At 41.8% G+C, this 12927-nt stretch overlaps 1 protein-coding gene across 1 annotated transcript in view; it reads left to right on the top strand.

The window, feature by feature from the left end:
* The first annotated feature begins 5800 nt into the window (after positions 1-5800).
* The window catches only part of STK17B (serine/threonine kinase 17b), a 38874-nt gene continuing 31747 nt past the window's right edge, over positions 5801-12927 (top strand). The window contains exon 1 of the mRNA XM_003253876.4: positions 5801-6092. The gene's annotated coding sequence lies outside the window, so the exon portion shown is untranslated. The remainder of the gene's footprint in view (positions 6093-12927) is intronic.

The raw sequence follows: 12927 nt of genomic DNA, 5'->3' as shown, positions 1-12927 counted from the left end.
AACTTTCAGAGTAGATTGGCCTTCTCAATGTTCATGCTATCACCTTACACCAGTTGACACAAAGATCACTCCTAACGAGGGAGTTGCTGGGGATTAAAAGTTGGCTCTGCCTTATCTGTATCTGCTACTGCCTGCTGTAAGAAGACTCACTCAGTGAAGGGTTTCTGGAAGGGTACCTGCCATGTACCCTGGAGAATGTGATAGCAGGTTGTCATTCATGGTATATGCAGTTGGCAGAGGAAGTTTCTTAGCAAAGTGAAAAAGGAAGAGATTTATCAGGGAGAGCTAGTAGGCGTTATCTACTCAAATCAAATAGATGGCACCCTATATTTATACCCTGTATTTATGTCTTTGTGCCACTTGATATCTACTTCCTTTAAACACTAGTGATTAATTTCTTTATCTCACATGGTCCCCTGGACTCCACCATTTGTTGACCTTAGAGCTTCATTCTGATCTTGGGTGTCTCCACCAGATAGATACTGAAAGGGAAAGCAGTCACCTCCCTCTCCCCTTTCCTTTCCAATGACATTTTCCCCCCAATGATCCCTACTAGCATCAACCATAAGATGTGAGGAAAATCAAAAGTATCTTATAAAGCCATTTGACAAGTTTTTACATAGAACCCACAATGTCTTGAGCATCTTGCTAGTCACAGGGCGCAGTAGTGCACATGGGGAGCTGGCAAAGCACTGGTAAATAATAATAGCTTGTAGGAACAGAATGAAGGGTTTACTCTTGGTAGGCACTGTTCTTGGTATGCATTATCCCATTTCAATCTCATGGAGGTAGCTATTATTACTATCCCCATTTTACAGAAGAGAAAACTGAGGATTGCCCAAAGTCACACAACAAAGAATGGGCAGAACTGGGACTTGAAGGCAGGGCTGCCTGATGTCAAACACTTAACCACACATATATCTTCTCTTTCTCTCTCACAGCTTCTTACGAGGTAGAACTTTAGAGCCTGGTGTGTTTGTGGCTGGAGCATAGCAGCTCTTCTACAACTTTGCTGTAGTTTCTACTGAATATTTTGGTTTGCAAATATAAAGGATTCTCTGAAGCACAACCTTAAACAACGCGTGGTAGACACCTGGGAGAGGAAAACTGCAGACAGAAAAATGTGGCCGGATGCTCTGGGGGCAGGTGGCAGCGATGTTTGGCCAGGTGGCTCCAAGGAGAGGAAGCAGTGACGCATTGAGGTAAGAGAGCTGACAGATGAAACCACATGGACCCTAAGACACAGTGGAAGGAGGGTGCCTTAAATATTGTAGGGTGTGCTTTTATCAGGTTATGAGAATGCAGTTGGGATACAGGTTTGCTTTCTCTTGCCTGTATCATCAGAGTGATGATTCAGATAAATTTAAAAATTACTTTATCCTGAAGTATGTCTGATGCGAAGAGGCTTAAATAATATCTTAGGATTAAGAGTCAGGAGACCTAAATTATTGTTCAGATATGTACCACCTAATTTAGGTGTGCGATCTTTTGCAAGTCCCTCAACTTCTCTCATTGTAGGTTTCTTCCCTTCTAAAACAAGGGAGTTGGGTTACTGAACTGCAAGAATTTTTCTAGCTCCAGACTGCTCTGATTGTCTCTAGCACTGCAAATTTAGACGCAATTAGAAGGCACGTTTCTAGCCCTTTAGACCTACACTGCCTAACTTAGTAGCCACATGTGGCCATGAAGCACTTGAGATGTGGCTAACATGACAAAATTTTCTATTTTATTTAATTGTCATTAAATTTATATTAAGAAACTGATACTGTATTTAGTTATTGAAAAACTTTATTTGAGACAGAGTCTCGCTTTGTCGCCCAAGCTGGAGTGCAGTGGCGCGCGATCTCGGCTGACTGCAACCTCTGCCTCCTGGGTTCAAGTGATTCTCCTGCCTCAACCTACCAAGTTGCTGGGATCACAGGAACCTGCCATCATGCCTGGCTAATTTTTGTATTTTTAGTAGAGACGGGGTTTCACCATGTTGGCCAGGCTGGTCTTGAACTGCTGACCTCGAATCATCCGCCCGCCTGGGCCTCCCGAAGTGCTAGGATTACAGACATGAGCCACCACACCTGGCGTGAAAAACTTTAGTATGTTCAAAACAACTTAGGAATGTGAATCTGCTTTTTGCAACAGTAAATTTTGTGAAATCTAAATACAGATCAAGTGTTTCCGATGAAAATTTGGCATCTGAATTGGGACATGCTGTAAGTATAAAATACTAGATTTAAAACAATATTAAAAAAGGAAGTAAAATGTCTCAATGATTTTTATGTTGATTATATGTTGAAAGGACAATGTTTTAGAAACATTGGGTTAAATAAAATAAATTGTTAAAATTAATTTTATCTGTGTTTACTTTTTAAAATATGACTAGTAGAACATCCGCCAATGTGCGTGGCATTTCTTTTGGACAGCTTTTACAGGACAGGTTACACTCTATAAACTGCAGTGAGTGGTTGGATTGGCATATTGGCCCTAGTTGATCGTGGATGTTTTGGAGAGGAAAGCTGCGTCACCCTTTAAGGAAGACACTTGTACCAGTCTGAGTTATTACTCTCATCAGACAGAACTTGCCCCAATTACCTTTGCTAATAGTGTTTCAAGAGAGTCAGGGGATGTGAGGTCTCTTAGAGTGTCTCTGGTTCTCAGTGCTTTCAAAATTGCAATGTGCCATAGGCACCATGAGTAAATGCACTGCGACATCTCCATCTGAATACACTCACTATTCCTACCTCCAGAGAGGGGATCTGTTTGGAGGAGCCTGTCTCCATTCAGTGAGCACCCCTGTTGGGTGGGGGGTTGAGCCACGCCCCTTCAGAGGCTGTTGGCCTTGCCTGCGTCTGGCTACCTTTAGCCTAGCCACAGGTTTCTGGTGTATTCAGTTCTAGACAGGTAGTAGAGCTTGTTTTGCCTTTTCCACATGAATTCTTCAGAAGGAGGGTGTGTCAGTGGCAAGAGTTTTGAGTTTGAGGCCTTCTGCTCTGTGCAAAACCCTCCTTTTCTGCATCTATAGGGAGTAAACATGGAATTGGTGAGAATCACTTTCCTTGATCATTATGTGGTCAGTATGCAGTGACTGACTTGATGTGACTGGGGAAGGTCCCTTCCCTGGACAGAATATGGTGAGTGTCGTGCCATTACTAGAGAGGATCACCTTCCCTGGCCACATGTGGTAAGCAGTGACTGGGAAGGATCATCACTCCCAGTCAGTGTGTGATTACTAACCTGGAGTGATCCAGGAGGACCACTGTATTTGTTTGCTCAGGCTGCCATAACAAATACCACAGAGCGGACAGCTTAAACAACAGACAGTTCTGGAGGCTAGAGGCTGTTGATCAAGATATCAGCAAGTCTTGTTTCTTCTGAAACCTCTCTGCTTGCTTTGCAAATGGCCATCTTCTTGTTATGTCCTCATAGGGTTGTCCCTTAGTGTTGTATGTGTCCTAATTTCTTCTTATCAGGACACCGGTCATCTTGGATCAGGGGCCACTCATATCATCTCATTTTACCTTAATTACCTCTTTAAAGGCCCTATCTCCACATACGGTCATACTCTGAGTTCCCGAGGGTTAGAATTTCAATGTATGAACTGGAAAAGAACACAACTGAGCCCATACCAACCACCATCCCTGGTCGGAATGTGTCATTCAAGGATGGTCAACTTAATGAACTGTGTGGTCAGAAGCAATGACCACAGAATGACCATAAGGTCACCTGGAGATTTCCTGCTCAAGGGAATGAGAGCAAGAACATACATCTTTGACATGGTTATGAATGAGTTTAGGTAAATGAGGTGGACGGAGGAATGTGTTGACTTCTGAATTTTCCTGCAAGGCGACAGATGTACTGCCTCCTCCTCAGCACGAGGAATTCCTTGTTACTTGAACCACAGTGCCTGAGACCAAGTAAGTGCAGTTGAATATCCTTGGGATAGTGTGATAAGTCCTAGTTAACAAATCTGACATCAGGCACAAGGGTTAACAATCTATTTAGGGTCATAAAAGAAACACAAACTATCAGCCCTGCACCAAAGAACATAAGGCAGAGGTGATCAGGCTGGTAATAGAAAGTAGGAATCAGCAGAGTTCTGATTCCTGAAGAGGGTAACCTTCTTAAAGTCAGAAACTGATGAACAGGTATGGATGAGGAGGATGGTGATAAGCTGGAGCTAAGGCAGAAGCAGGAAAATGCAAGACATGACAATATCCCTAGGAGGCTGGCTGGTTACAGCAGAGGTATTGTGACCAAGAGGATTGGCTTACAGTAGTGCCAGAGAGAGAAAAGTCCGTGTCTAGGTGTGAAGTGATCTGGGACTCGATTAGTGATGGGGAGGAAGGGGTGAGTGTGAGAAGATTGCTAAAAGCTGGCAATTGATGAAATGTTGAAATTAAGGGGGTCCAAAGTTAAACACACAACCCCAAAACCCACCATAATGATGTAATCCTGTGAACCCCAAAAGATTACTAGTTTTGGTACTGGTGCTGAGACCTCGGGAATGTAACACCTATGTTCATCAAAGAAAAGATGGGAACAGTCTCAGTGCTTACAGATTCTTATACCCCAGAAAAGTTAATTCCAGTGTGTGGCATTTTGTTTATTTTCATCCTAACTTTAGGCTTCTCTAGTCAGCCCAATTGTTAGCAATAAGAAATTAGACAGATGGAAGCAATATTTTCCACTTGACAAGCTTTAGGGGCAAGACATTATTAAACTGGGAGAAGGAGTTAACGTAAGTAACAACAAACAGACTTCATAAAAGGGCTGTGATGCATTCTATACCTTTATCTTGGGGAAAATGCAGTGGGAAAGGGAAACGGCTAGCTTCATAGGAATTTGCTTGGCTTACTGAGATAGAACAAGAAAACCTGTCCTTTATATGTTAACTGAGCATTAAGTCTTTTGAAAGCAAGAGGACGACTCCACTCCAAGTGTCCTTTCCCAAGGAAGGGTTTTCTGCAATTATCGTAAATGTCCTCTGAAAGCAATCCTAGATTACATAAGTAATCCCATATATGTATGAGTATGTGTGTATCCTATACATATAAACTAGGATTATATATCTATGTAAAACATTTGTGTCTTGCACAGAACTTTGAAAATTTCCACTGTCTTCAAAGGATAACAGATCTTGAGTAGGTTGCTGAGGGCTTTCATCTTTTTCCTTAGCACCATAAATGCAAAATCTGCTATTCAGCCTATTAGGACCCTCCCTACATTGCCTTCAGTTAATGCCTCAGAAGGGACACCATTAGCGACAGCGGACTTTAGCAGTGGGGTCTAGGTTCCATAAATCCCCAACTGATGTTGACACTCCGAGGAACCTCTGCCAAGTTGTAGCAAACTGGGTTCTCCACTTAGAGGGTAGGTTCAGGTCCTAAGGAAGACTCCCAAGAAGAGTCAGAAAATAGGTCTTTGGTAGGCACTGAAGTTTGGTAACTAGTCGCAGGCAGCTGGGACGAATTTTGCGGCTTCCTTCTCCCTGGTCTCTCGATATTCACACGTCTCGAACTGACCTCTCTGAAGGTGGGAAGGAGTGCACAGAGCAGGAGTTCCAGCCCCGCGCGCCTCCTCTGCAGCGCCGCCCCCTCCGCCCCTCCCTCGCGGCAGCCTGGGTGCGCCCCACCTGCGCCGCCACGCCGCCGCGCCTCCCCGCCCCGCCTCGGGCCAGCCAGGCGCCGCACCCTCTGACCGCCGGGCCCCGCCCCGCACACGCGCCCCCGGCCGGTGCCCCGCCCCTCCCGTCACGTGACAGACCCACCCTCCACACGCGCTCCGATTGGCTCTCCCGACCTAGGGGGAGGGATCTGGCGAACGGCGATGTCCCAGACGCGGCTGCAGTTTTCAAACCGCAACTGCAAGCTACGGTAGTCCTCTCCGCTGCTGTCGCCGGGAGTCACTTCACGAGAAGCCAGGTCACAACCGTCGGCCCTTGTCTGGAAAAGTAAAAGTGGGTCCTGCCACGTTCGGCGCTCCCTGGCGCCTCGCCCGGCTGGAGCTAGAGAACTCGTCCTGTGGCGGCCCCCGGCGTGGGGCGGGACAGCGGCCCCCTGGAGGGGGCAGTCCTGGGAGAACCTGCGGCGGCCGGAGCGGTTAGTGTCCTGCGGGATTGGCGGGTTGGCTCAGGGCTGCGATGGAACCAGCCGCCTCGGTACAGAGACCTCATACGTGAGGAAGGAGGACCCGAGGAGAGTTTAGGCGGTACGGTCGGGCTGAGAGGGGCTCGGACTCCGCCGCCCCTCAGATGGCTGATTGCTGCTGGCGCCTCTCCGCTTTGCGGCTGGAGTCCAGGTTCCCTGGGGTTCCGCGCGGGGGGCGGCCGGCGGTCCTCCCACCACCCTTCTCAGTCCAGGGCGCGTGTCTGTGTCTGTGCGTGTCCGTGTGTCCCCGTGCGCCCTCCATCCGGCCGGCCCCGGCTCTCCCCAGGTCGCGCCAGTCAGGGCCCCTTTCGCGGCGGGTCCGCGCGGGTCCCTTCCACAGCAAGGCCACGCGGTCCCCCTAGTCTCTCCCGAGTCCCAGCTGCGGCGTGGGCGCGTTCCTATCGGGACTCGTGGACGCGTCCTGCTCCCAGCTGCCTTTCGTCTAGAGAAAGTTCATGTTCATTTTGTGGGACGTTTTCAGTTACTGCTTGGGAACAGTGTTTTAAAACCAGCGAGAGAGCAAGACGGGCTACAGCTGTTTCCGTGATTATCAGCGATCTGATTTTTACTTTGATGCCTTGTAACCCACTTAGTGTGCACGACTCATCCTCAAACTATACGACTACTGGATGCCAACGATTTTTGACATTTACCCAGGCTCTTTGTTTTATTGTAGGCAAAAGCGTTTCATTTGAATTTCCTCCGAGGGAGAAGTAGAGACAAAGTTGAAAGAGGCTTTATAGCAGCTGGTAGCTGGCATTAGTTTCTGTCTGGACTAGAGGCACTCTGACATCAGTTTGGAAATTGGAATTAAGAAACAAAATACGTTTTTAAAACCGTAATACTTAATCAGATTTCACTAATATTTAAACACATGAGGACTGTGTATCACATTCACCGATTGTTTTGTCGACGTAATGTTTACATCTGTGGTGCTAATGATAAGCAGAACCTTGCCAGGGACGTTTGACGTGGTGTGGCCACTTTACGTTTTCAAGTCTATGAGAATGCCTGCGCGGAGACAGCATAGCTCTGTAGAAATGAGTGGCAGCGTATGTAACCCGGCATTTTGAACCCAGGAGCACAATTTTATTAAAGGAAAATATAATAAACCTACTTTCTCATTGATAACACTGTTTTTTAGTTTTATGGTGAACTGTTCAGAAGTAATTTTCAACAAGTGCTTATTTTATAAATATTAGACCGTGTACCCGTAGGATTGTGTATTTTTTAAGAAAACTGGTCCATAGAAGCAGTGCAAAAGTTTTAAACTCATCTCCCTCGGATCCTCCTCCTCTGAGCAGATGCTCAATTAAACTTTTTCTAGTATCTTAATAATTGGAGATATTAATAGATGTTTTATTTTTGAGATACATATTGTACATTTTAGATCTTTTTTTCTAAAGTGGGGATCCAAAATCGAGGTGAAATATATTTGCTTACGTGGCAAGACTTTTTAAAAATAGAATTGCTGTAATTGAAGACCATCCTTTTTTGTATGTGGATAGAATGGTTGCAGTTTCTCTTGGGATCATTGATTAGTGAATTACAATTTGGTTAAGATAGAATCCGTTTTTAGGAAGTTGGAGGCTTGACTAATCGCTGTGTTAGCATGAGTAACAAATTTGAAGAAGATACAAGCATTTTTATGGCTGACGTTTCTAATCAGATAATTTTATTTTTAAGCTTGCACTGTTTTACTGCTGTTAAGTGAACGTTTTAACATGTTTTAAAGCTCTTTGATAGTTATAAGGGAGAATTTCCTTATCAAAATATTTTTGCTTTAATTTTGGAGACACAAGAAATCAAGGAATTCAGTTAATAACACTTTAACTTAATCCTTAAATTGCCTTAAAATTGCATGCATAGTATATTGTAATTCACATTTTCTGTATGTAAGATTGGCAGTGAAGAATAGTATTTTGGCCGGGCGCAGTGGCTCACACCTGTAATCCCAGCACTTTGGGAGGCCGAGGCGGGCAGATCATAAGGTCAGGAGTTCGAGACGAGCCTGGCCAATATGGTGAAACCCCGTGTCTACTAAAAATACAAAAATTAGCCGGGCATTGTGGCGCGCACCTGTAGTCCCAGCTACTCGGGAGGCTGAGGCAGAAGAGTTGCTTGACCCAGGAGGCGGAGGTTGCAGTGAGCCGAGATCGTGCCACTGCACTCCAGCCTGGGCGACAGAGCGAGACTCTGTCTCAAAGAAAAAAAAAAGAATAGTATTCCTAGGCTTACTACTTTTAAAGGATACTGATTGATTCTTCTTTTTATAAAGAAATCTTTTGCACTGTATGAATATTTGTTTTGTCAGAAACATTAGCAATCATTTATTTACTACCTTTCCACTTAGGCAAACTTCAAATGTCAGTTGCTTTAGTTTTTCCTAATATTGATGACAAAATTCAGTGATTTTATGTTTTAAGTACTGTAGTTTGTATTCTATGCTGGACTGTTATCAAAGGCTATTTCTTTGAATATTTCAATTAAGAAATGTTCTTATAAAGTTACAAGCACGTATTTTTATCTAGATATGTTGTAATGTTGCAATTTTCAAGGCATACTTTATTAAAAGTTTTTTATTATCCTTTTTCCAGAGCATTTAACCTCAAACTTCAGTGCCATTTAAAACATGTATATTAGTTTCTTTTAATATTTATATGTATTATATTTTGGTTCATCCCTGACCCTTTGCAGTTACTCCAAAAGAGGGTGTAGTGATACTGTAAGCATTGAAAAATTTTAACAGTGAGATGGTAATTTCCTCTTCAATCCTTAAAGGATCAGATTCCATTTTGCATTATAGTAGTTACTGAATAAATAGTACTTAAGTGGTGCTATTAAGTAAACAGTATTTTACAACAGAAACCCAATTTTCCATCTTGTGAGTGACAAGCACCATGCATTTGTTGCCCACCCTGGAATCCCCCACTCTACTTACGTTTTTCAACCTCTTATCCTGGTTCACAATTACAGGGTTTAATTCTTTTTCTGGAGGTGGGAAGACACAGCATTAGGCCTTAGGCTCTTGGCACAGAATCAGGCCTAGGAGTCATTGCCTGACACTTCAGCCCTTGGATAGTATATACTAGAATGGTTGGATTAGAGTTAGTTTAGCTGACTTCCTATTGTGATTTTTAGAGGATTAAATTTATGAATTATATTTTCTGTTCAAAATATTTTAAAAAACAAAACCTGTTAGCAGAATACATATGAGGAATATAATCTCTTCCTTGAAATTGATAATCATCATCATTTCCATCTTGATACCAATACTTCTAATCAGTGACTAATTAAAAATGAATACTTCTGCCACACCAGGAGAAAGTTCTTCCTTTACTTTTGATGGACGCTAAATCTCTTTTTCGGTTTCCTAGGGAAAGCTTGCTAGCAGCAAATGCCTTAAATACCTATGTAGAAAGGAGTTGCTTCCCATACAATCTTCAGGCTTACTTTGCTTCCTGTTGCCTTTCCAATTTACTTCATGAAGATCTAGACTTATCAGTGATAAATCTTGATCGGACACTTACCTGAATTTCCTGATTTTTGGAGGCTCTTAAAAGGGTGATGTTCTTAACTGCAGTAGGTATTTGTATTAGTAGCTTGTATTAAAAACAAGTAGCCACCTTGTCTGGAAACAGTGGTAAAAACAAAAGGTCTGTTGGCATTACATTATAGTATATGACAAAATAATTTTATCTGTGTTTCCAGACTTTGTGGCTACCTGTTTAGAACTGACATTTTGTAAGTGCAATTTAAAATAGTTACTTTATTTGTCCAAATACTGAATTAAGCAGAGACTAGCTGCATTCAGAGCTCCAGTACTGTGAATTCAAGATGGATCTCAAGTTCTCTTAACCCCTTGAAGACATGAGATGTACCTACAAATTCTTTTTGCTATATCTCATAATTCTTACAATTCAGTTCATCAAACATTTTTAAAATTCCTACCGGATGGCAGATACCATGCTGGTTGCTTAGGCACAAAAGTAAAAGGATGCTGCCCTTTAAACACTAAACAGAATTGCAGTGTAACATGTTACATTTTGAGGTAAAGAAGTATGCCAAGGGTCCTCTTATTTGAAGCATAAAGGAGAAGCCTTTAAATCAACCTGTGGTTTTTAGGCAAAGCTTCCTGGGGGAGAGGCCATTCTGTGTTGAGTATGAAGGATGTGTAAGAAAAGTTAGCCATTTAAGGAAAGTAGAAAGGCTTTTTCAGGCAAAGAAATATAATAAAGATGTGGTGGCAAAATATGAAATATGAGTGCGGCAGGAAATGTAGCTGGTGTATACTTGGCCTCAGAGGCCTTTATGTATCATGCTGTAAGTACTTGAAAGCTTGTAGATACTGGGGAGCTAATGAAGGAATCAAAACAGACAATTTGATTTTCTAAATGTCTTTATTATTGTATATTCTATTTTTTAAAAACTTTCTTATTTGATAATTTTGAAATAAATATCATGATAAATGCTTTTTAAAATAGAGCTAGAGGTTTATAGAGATAGTCTTGCTTTTGTTCACATCACACTTGCTTTCTGCATTCAAGTAAGTGAAGGCCCAGATCAAGCCTAACATTTCCTTCTTTTCCTTCCTTCACTGATCTACTTCCAAATTCTTTTGGTAATTATTATAATGAGAATTAATGAAAAAAATCTTTGAAAATAAGTGAGATACCATTATTTTTAGTAATACTGTGTGATTAAAAGCTTAATTGTGTCTTACCTCCTATTACACTTTTTATAGGATCTAATCGTGCCTATAATCGTGTATACACATGCATATAAATTTACTTACCAGGTCCCTTAAGATTTTTTTTAACTGGTGTAACCTGATAAAATGTTATGAAATGAATATCAAATGGAGTGAGACATATAGGTAATTTAGAATCGGTAATATGAAATGTGGTAGAAGACAAGAAAAGGCCTGGGAATTGTTGCAGTTAAAGAGAATTTGGTGGGAAATTTAGGAAGATACAAGAAGGAGCGACAGAGAGCTGACTGATAACCTACATGTACCTTATATGAAGGGCAACCAGATGTTTGTGGAGGGCTTGGTGGACAAAGATGACATTCATGCTCCACTATATGCAAAATTGGCCAAAGGAGAGGAAATGGAAAAATATCTTGGCTCTGACAATTGGTTCAGATGCAGTAAATAAAAGGAAAATGAACTTAAGAAATGCTTAATGGATGCCTAAAGCAGCTTGTGATGTAGGTATATTTCCAATAAATAGATGAACTTATGAGGAAATTGGTACCCGTATTGATCTTTCAGAACAATGGGAAAAAATCAGTGAAACTGAGCGCTATCAGAACTAAGAAGATACACCAATAGTTAAAACAGAAAACAAAAATACTTTTAAGAATTAAGTTTAGACTAATTTGGGATGAGAATTTTGTACATGGAAACAGTACAGCTATTCAACAATGGCAGGGAACTGCAGGGAGAGTATTTTTGGGTAGAATGTTAATTTTATTTTGTGGAACAGTAATGAGATGCCCTTGTGACTTGCACTGTACCTGTGTCAGTGGACATGAGTTCAGCATATTTTAATTTTTAATCCTTGCAGCACTGGAAGATCAATTCTTTTATCATCCGTACTTTAGAGGCAGCAAAATCGAAGCTTTCTTCACTAGTAAACGGGAATGCGAAGTAAATCGCAACAAAATTCCATTTCACCTTCATCACACTAGAATAGCCAAAATTAAAAGTCTGAATTGGGCAAGTATTGTCAAAGTAGTGATAAACCGTCCCATCCAGTGCTAGTGGGAGTGTAAACTGGGGGTGGAGAGAAGGGGCTGTGTCTAATATGTTTTATTTATTTTTAATTTAAATGAAATATGACCAAGTAATAAGATTGGAAAGTAAATGTTTGTATATGGTGTTCCTTGTCTTACATTTGAAATATTACATGTTTTGTTTTCCTTTTAAATAACTGTGTTGCCACAGATCAGGTGACTTAACAGAAGTATATTTTCTCAACAATTCTGGAGGCTAGAAATCTGGGGTCAGGGTGTCTGTGGGGTTGGTTTCTTCTGAGGCCTGCCCTCTTGGCTTGTAGATGGCTGCCTTCTCCTAGTGTGTTCACATAGTCTTTCCTCTGTGTGTGTCCTAATTGGCCCACTTTAATGACCTCATTTTAACTTAATCACCTTTTTAAAGGCCCTGTCTCCAAAGACAGTCACATTATGAGATACAAGGGTTAGGGTTTTTCAACTTACGAATTTGGGGGAGGACACAATTCAGCCCATAACAATAGCAAAGTTAAATAATTTAATTAAGCTCTCCTAGCTGGTATGATGGATGAATGGAATTCAGACCCAGGTGTCTTTCAGTCTAAAGGTTATTCTCAGAATGCTACAATAGGACCCTTTGACTCCTAGAGATGTACCCCAAAACTAGTTAGAGCTTTGTTTCCCCAAAGACTACGAGATGTAGAGAAAACAGTTTTACTATCTAGTTATGTGAAGGCTGTAATTTTAATTTAATTTAATTTTTTGAGACAAGGTCTCCATCTGTCGCCCAGGCTGAACTGCAGTGACGCATTCATAATTTGAGAATAACACCAAGAAGAGAAAATGCAGAAACTGAAAACACTGAACTCTAATGGCACTGCTTTTTGGCTAAGTAGACTATAGTTGGCATTTGAATTTAAGAAGATAAAGAACAGTACATATAAGCAGAAAATAGGAAAAAAAGGTGTCAGAGAAGGAACAAATGCTTTGCAGGTTACTACAGGAGGGTGCTAAAAGAATAATACTTGATATTAAGTAGGCATAGCAATAA

Source organism: Nomascus leucogenys, chromosome 22a (genome assembly GCF_006542625.1).
Source record: "Nomascus leucogenys isolate Asia chromosome 22a, Asia_NLE_v1, whole genome shotgun sequence".
Lineage (NCBI taxonomy): Eukaryota > Metazoa > Chordata > Mammalia > Primates > Hylobatidae > Nomascus > Nomascus leucogenys.
This window is presented reverse-complemented; position numbering and strand designations above follow the sequence as displayed.